The 8,101-nt window shown below is 37.7% G+C and overlaps 1 pseudogene; it reads left to right on the top strand.

The window, feature by feature from the left end:
• Nucleotides 1–4,465: 4,465 nt before the first annotated feature.
• On the top strand, nucleotides 4,466–7,252 carry LOC122011269 (annotated as a pseudogene).
• The last annotated feature ends 849 nt before the right edge of the window (nucleotides 7,253–8,101 follow it).

Raw genomic sequence — 8,101 nt, 5'->3', positions numbered from 1 at the left:
GAGATAGACGCGATGACTTGATCCATCGGCGGCACATTGGAGGACAGCGATCCATTGGCGACATATTGAAGGATAGCGTTGGATTAGGCCATAATATTTGGAAATTTTATTTTCATATTTATTGCCTTTATATGCTATTTTTATGTGCTGTGATGTATGTGCATGTTAAAATTCCTTAATTTAAATAACTAAGCGAGAGAGGCATTATTTAAATAAATTCCACGGTTTTCATTACTGATTTGTAAGTGATGCATTCAAACTTGCGCGTGATTTTGAGTGTCTTCCTCCATATCGGATGAGTTTGTTTGCGGATCACTAGATCAAACTTCCTCTATGGATGATTATAGGAAATTATTTAGGTATGTGTGATCTTCTCCATCTGAAGGGACACAATCCTAATTAATGGACTAAGTATCAAGTAATGATATACACTTAGGCGCCTTTAATAGTATCCTCCCCATCGGAATCACTGCTATTATTTGTGTGACCGAAGATGAACCAACTATTAATTTTATTTGTCAAAATTAGGTTGACAAGATAATAAAATTAATGGGTAAAACCTCCTCTTACAAATGTTTGAATTAGTACATGTCTACACTATCATGGCATACAAAATTCACGATGTTTTGAGGTATTGGTAAATTTAAATTATATTGTTTGATAAATCAATATTATTTTAAATTCTAAAGTTTTGACCAAATATTTTATTCTATGATTCTCAGGATTTCAAAATGGCTTTCAATCCTCTTGCTGTTATTTTAAAAGAAAACAAACTTACTAGTCCAAATTATATTGATAGGAAACGAAACTTGGACATTGTCTTAACTGCTGAAGAATATAAGTTCATACTTCTTGAGGGTTGTCCTAGCGTGCCTGATAAGGATTCTAGTGAAGAGGAGATAGAGAGACATAGGAAATGGGTTAAGGTAGATGAGATGACGCGGTGTTACATTTTGGCTTCTATGTCAAATGGGCTGCAACATAGCATCAGGCCCTACCCACTGCCTATGACATGATACTCAATCTCAAGGAACTCTTCGGACACCATAATCAGGCTACCAGGTAGGAGAACAATAAAGGTATATCTTATTCATTAGTTGTTGAAACATGTTTAGCGGTGTTATCTACCGACACCTGGTGTGTAGATACAGGAGCCACTAATCATGTCTGCAATTCATTGCAGGGGTTCCAGGAAATCTGACGACTACATGAAGGGGAAATCACCGTCTACATGGGCAATGCTACGAGAGTAGCGGCTATTGCAGTGAGAGATGTTTATTTATCTTTTAATAGGAATAAAACTTTGATTTTGAAAAATTATCTTTACATACCATGTTTTAGAAAGAACTTGATTTCAGTTTCTAAATTATTTATGGATGGATATTCTATTTCTTTTGATGACAAAGTGATTGTCAAGAAAAATAGGGTGGTTATCTGTTTTGGTGCGTTGGTTGGAAATTTGTATACTCTTAATCCAATAACTCCCACGATGCAACAAATGAAAATTAATAACACATCTTCTAATTCTAATAAGAGAAAGCAACCTTCAAAAATGAACCAAACATATCTTTGATATCTAAGGTTGGGCCATATTAACTTGAGTAGGATTCAAAGGTTGATAGCTGATGGACCTTTGGGTTCATTGGTAGTGGAAAACTTTCCGACCTGCGAGTCTTGCTTGGAAGGAAAAATGACCAAGAGGTCTTTTAAGGCAAAAAGGTATAGAGCCAAAGAAGTCTTGGAATTGGTTCATTCTAATTTGTGTGGGCCTATAACTATCCAGGCAAGAGGTGGTTTCAAATATTTTGTCTCTTTTATAGACGACTATTCGAGATATGGGTACATTTACTTGATACGCCGCAAGTCTGAGTGCTTTGATAAGTTCAAAGAGTACAAGGCTGATATGGAGAAACGTCAAGGTAAAAGTATCAGGACACTATGGACTACGGCCTGATCGTGGTGGAGAGTACCTCTTAAGAGAGTTTAGGAGTCACTTATCATAGGCATGGATTCAATCCTAATTGTCTGCGGCTGGTACACCCCAACAGAATGATGTGGCGGAATGAAGGAATAAGACTCTTATGGAAATTGTTAGATCAATGATGAGTAATTCAGAATTATCAAATTTGTTTTGGGGATACACTCTGGAAACGACAGCGTACATTCTAAACTTGGTATCTTCTAAGTCAGTACCCACTACTCCCACAGAATTATGGAACGGGTGTAAGCCTAGTTTGAAACACATTTGGATTAAGGATAGTCCAACACATGTGCTGAAGGGAGACGTTGATAAGTTGGAATAACGTATAGAAGTTCTCTTATTCGTGGGATATCCTAGAGGAACGAAAGGTTGTTTGTTTTATAGTCCTAAAGATCAGAAGGTCATTATTAGCACCAAAGAGGACTATATAATGAACCACAAGCCCATCAGTAAAATTGTTCTTGAGGAAATAAGAGAGGACAATTCTACTTTAGTACCAACGGTACAAGATGAGATACCACAAGTAACTACAACATGTGTCACAAATGATGCACAATTACAAGTAGTGCCTCGTCGTAGTGGGAAGGTTGTTAGGCAACCTGAAAGATTCATGTTTTTGGGAGAGTCTTCAGACTTGATCTCTGGTGAACATGAAGATGATCCCTGGACATATGATGAAGCACTCCAAGATAAAGATGCAGCATCTTGGTAAAATGCAATGAACTCTGAAATAGAATCTATGCATTCTAATTAGGTCTGGGAGCTTATAGAACCACCAAATGGTGTAAAAGCCATTGGATATACATGGGTCTACAAAAGGAAAAGAGGAACGGACGGGAAGGTGGAAACCTTTAAAGCGAGGCTTGTTGCAAAGGGGTATATTCAGAAAGAGGGAATCGATTATGAGAAAATTTTTTCGCCGATAGACATGCTTAAGTCTATCCAGATTCTTTTATCTATTGCTGCTCATATGGATTATGAGGTTTGACAAATGGATGTCAAGACAGTTTTGCTTAACGGAAGTCTTGAAGAAAACATCTATATGAAGCAACTAGAGGGATTCATTGAGAAAGGCAAAGAGCATCTCGTATGTAAGCTCAATCGGTCCATTTATGGATTGAAGAAAGCTTCGAGATCTTAGAACATCCGGTTTGATGAAGTGATCCAGTCTTATGAATTCATTCAGTGTCCGGATGAGTCTTGTGTATACAACAAAAGTGATAGAAACGTGGTGGTATTTCTTGTACTCACTACAACAAAATCCTCATTTAACAACACTGAAACGACAACGGTTTTATGCCAAATCGTTGTTGTTTTACCTTTTAACAACGGTTTTAACAAAAATCGTTGTCTTTTAGCAGTTTTTTTGGCCTACGACAACGGTTTCTAAAAACCGTTGTCTATTTATGTTTTTTGGAGCTACGACAACGGTTTTTAAAGGCTATGACAACAGTTTTTGAAAACTCTTGTCTTTGTGCACTTTTTTGGAATTACGACAACGGTTTTTGAAAACCGTTGTCTATTAAGTGATATTGAATACCGGTGTTTTTTTCCTTCGCCGGTTTTTCCCCTTCGCCAATTTTTGCCGCTGCTTTTTTTCTTTCCCTCTCCCCGAAAGTTTTTCGCCGCCGCATTCCCCCCTTTACCTTCTCGATCCCTAAGCATTTCCGTCCCTCTTTTCTCACAATCTCTCGCTCGCCGGAGCCGTGTAGGAGCAGCAGCAGCCGAGAAGAGCGATCGTAGGGTGACAACAAGGGTCTGGATCATGGGAGCGTGCACGACGGAGGCCAGGACGCAAGCGGACGCCCCCCCCAGGACGGCTAAATAACAAGCGGACTAACCTGGAAAGGAGATATCTTGACTTCACATCTCCGCTCTTCCATGAGGTACGAAGAAGACCAGGACCCTGTGAGTGATCTGCTTCGAAACCCTACTCTTGTTCCATTCATTACATATGGCTTGGTCTTTGGATTTACCCTTCTGGATTTTGCACACTTTTTCAAGAGATCAACAGGTTGTGGACTTTAAGAAAGTGGATGCCCATGTTCACTAGTTCAAAGGCAGTAGTGCCAGATTTTCATTCTTTGTTTTCTTCCTCCTTGTTCATTTTTAAAGCAGAAATGCTTTAGATCCTCAAGATTTGGCTTTTGCTCATGGAAACTAGCTAGTAACAAGATGATACTTGCAACTGATTCAAAATCCCTTTTTTTCCTTCGCCTTGCAGCATTGGTGCCCAAAGGGTTAAAAATGTCTGCATGGCCTTCCACAATTACTGTGAGGAAATGGACCACGAAGGGTTAGTTTGTCTTCATGGTCACTCAATTTGAATCATCTAGTGACTTGCTGTCAAAAAATTTGTTTGTGTAGATGCCTCACATGTCTCCAGCAACTTAAGCAGGAGTATTTTCTGGTGAAGAACAAGTTGGAAACTTTATTTAAGGTAACGATCATGTAGCTTTGGTTGGAGGTATTCTTGGTAATGCCATGAATCTTATACTAAAATTTTGTATGGTAGCTGGAGCAGCAGATTGTGGCTGTTGGTGGATCAATCCCCATGATGTGGTAGTTCTACTTGCTGAGTGTCTTGTTAAGAGGTGGTAGTAGGAAGTGATGTTCAGGTTCTTTGTTCATTACCATATGCTATGTGCTTTCTTTGTTGTTCTCCTGTTTCACTTGTCCCACTCATGGGAAAAACATCAAACATCTCCTTTTAGTAGTGGATTTAAAGGATGCTAATTAATGTTGTTTATCTCCCTTCATGATGTAAATTGACTATGCATGCACCATTTTATGGCAAAAGCTCCATTTTCTGTAATGATGTGGTTGGTAAGACTTGTTTATCTCGTGTGCTTTTTGAATGATCGGAAGGTTTTCATGATAATTCAATTATGGCCAGGCACTACACAAGTAAATGAGATAGAATTGACTGCTATCCTTTCATAACAAGTAGCCTTATTATGTCAATAATGTTCAGGTAGAATCATCATTGGGGGCAAGACTGCAATAAACCATCCAATTGGGAAGAACATGACTGAGACCTTTTACCAGCCACAATGTGTTTTAATAGATACTGACACTCTAAATACATTGCCTGATAGGGAATTGGCATCTGGCATTGGTGAGATTGTAAAGTGTGGGATCGTTAGGGATGCCAAGTTGTTTGAGTGGCAAGAACAGAACTTGCAATCTCTTTTGGTAGGTTATCATAGTTTATCCTTGCAATGAGCTATTACTAGAAAACCTATGTGTTGTCCGACCCAGTTTTATAGTCTCCGCTTTCTTTTTGTTTGATTTAAAATCGCATAGGTTCTTGTTGCTTGCTAGAATATGGTTGAATGTTCTGTTCCTTACATAAGACACTTGTCAATGTTGGTTTTTGTTGAATCAGTAAAGAAAGCATAGCTCTATTAACGAAAGAAATGATAAAATGTCAGTTGAATTCAAGGTCCTAATCTAGTGAAAGAATCTAGATACTGATATTTATTCTCCCTTCCAATGCCAGTGTTAATGTTAAATAATTTAAGATATCCCTTTTGTTGCATTAAGAATGAACTGCCATATTGTAGATCTTCACTGTATCGTAGATGATATATTTTATGATTTTAACATTTTGCCTTGCATTCTCTATGTTCTATGCTTATTCTAACTTTAGCTTGTATGAGTCTTATATATTTTTAAAATTGTTCAGAGATCCAACCACCTGGCATATACAATCAAGCCATCTTGTGAGAACAAAACTAAGGTTGGTTCCTTAGATGAAAAAGAAAGAGGTATCCGGGTAACCCTGAACTTTGAGCATACGTTTGGACGTGTGAGTATTCAGTTTGCACGTGTTATGCTTGTTCTTCTATCTGTTTCTAATATGTTTGAACAACCTTCAGCTCGTTATTCACAATTTGATCAGCTGTTTCTAGAAATTTTCCTTAATGGCTATCTCATGTTGTCTTGTGGTAGGCAATTGAAACAGTGGATGATGGGCAATGGCTCCATGGAGAAGCAGTTGCAACTGGATTGGTGAGACGATGCATTCGATTTCATTCACTCTCAAGTTAGTTTGTTTCTAGATGTTTCAATCAATGAATGGATGATAGGTGATGGCAGTTGATATGTTTCGTCGCCTTGGCTGGATCGACGATTCTATCGTGGTGAGTCCTCTAAACCTTACAAGATGTCAAGCTTCCCACTCACCCACCTGAGTGATGATGGTCAAGAAATTCAGATCAGTTATGGCTGGTACTTCTGAAGCGTCCTTTGGGTGGTTGTGTATTCACCGACGACTATGACTGGAAAGCACTCGATGATACTCCCACCAGTGGTTGTGTATTCAGATTTATTAGAACTGACTTGTTTATCTCGTGTGTATTTAAATAGATATATAACAAGTAGCCTTATTGAAGAAACTACAGTGCCAAAGAGGAACATTATTGCAGTCATTCAAAGGTTCAATATCCAAGTTAGCAATTTGACTCAAGTAAGTTTTACAATAGTTTCTTTATATAACTATATTTACATGTTAGATTTTCCCTTGAACTGTTGTCAATCAATAGAATAATGATGCACTACCATGATCTCATCTACCAATTCTCTTTAAATGCTCTCTGATGTCGATCTCTCCATTCACTCATTTCAGCACCAACAAAGAGCTAGCTTCATATACATCAACAATCACCCTATTCTTCAGGTAAGATATATAGATAGACTTTTATTTTTTAAATTTTCTTCTATACCTGTGCTATCGATGTTGTTTTCTTACATGTAGAACTACAATGAACAGCAAGAAAGGTAGCAGTATTCAGATCGACATTTGCTTGCCGCCAAACGCAACACCACAATCAGAAAGCATGAAGAAGTCTACCAAGGATCATAATGGCAAAGCTACGATACTAATGAGGAAATTGATAATGGAAGTGTGGGAATTTGCCAGAGAGGGCACAGACAGGGTGACCTTTCCCTCAAGGTTGGCTTGGCTTGCCTCCTCGTCTCCCTTCACATTCTCATCCAAGCACCTTATCAAGTCTTCGACACCAACTTCATATTGGAAAAGGTTGGTATGAAAAAATAAGCAACTGAAAGAGGAGTCCAATGAAATCCTACAAGTTGAAAATTGTGATGGGACTTAGGTTGATAATAATTAAGTGTAATCCTACATGGCATAAACCACCATTAAAAGTTTCTAGTCTTTTGGCTATTGTTCATTAGTTGTAAATAGAGTTTATTTATTTATTTGTATTGGGATAAATTTTATTTGAACATGAGATATGCTTCTTCTTTTGTGATTGTAATTCTTGTATAACTAACATTTTGAATGATATTGATGTGGGAATATTTTTTCTTGATTATGATTCTTTATTATATATTTAAAAATATGATATATTGGTATTAAAAGATAATAATTTAAAATACAACGGTTTAAAATCATTATTGTTGTCTATCACCCTCAAAGACAACGGTTAAAAACCGTTGTCGTAGCCCCAAAAACAATTGTAACTTGCAGAAAAATGCTCTAATTAACAACGGTTTAAAGTCGTTGCAAAAGTGTTGTCTTTTCATTCAAAGACAATGGTTTAAAACTGTTGTCGTAGCCCGCCACTTTTAACAACACTGCCAATTACAACAGTTTTAAAGGCCTACGACAATGGTTTTTAACCGTTGTCTTTTAATGTTTTTGTTATAGTGACTATACATAGATGACATTTTGCTCATTGGAAACAATGTCAAAGTGTTGTTAGATGTAAGGGTATAGTTGTCCAAGCAGTTTGATATGAAGGACTTGGGAGAATGTGGACATATTCTTGGGATCAAAGTAATAAGGGATCGCAAGAAAAGGATATTGTGCTTATCCCAAGCTTCGTACATCGATACTATCCTAGCTCGTTTTAGCATGCAAAACTCCAAAAAAGATTTTCTACCATTTCGGCATGGAGTACTTTTATCTAAAGAGATGTGTCCTAAGACATCAAAGGAGATAGAGGAGATGAAGGTAATTCCTTATGCCTCGGTTGTAGGAAGCCTAATGTATGCGATGTTATGTACGAGACCGGATATCTGTTTTGTCGTGGGCATAGTTAGCAGATATCAAAATAACCCAGGACCGGGACATTAGACTGCCGCAAAGCATAT

Source organism: Zingiber officinale, chromosome 8A, assembly GCF_018446385.1.
Source record: "Zingiber officinale cultivar Zhangliang chromosome 8A, Zo_v1.1, whole genome shotgun sequence".
Classification (NCBI taxonomy): Eukaryota; Viridiplantae; Streptophyta; class Magnoliopsida; order Zingiberales; family Zingiberaceae; genus Zingiber; species Zingiber officinale.
The sequence above is the reverse complement of the archived record's forward strand: the minus strand, read 5'-3'. Positions and strand labels throughout refer to the sequence as shown.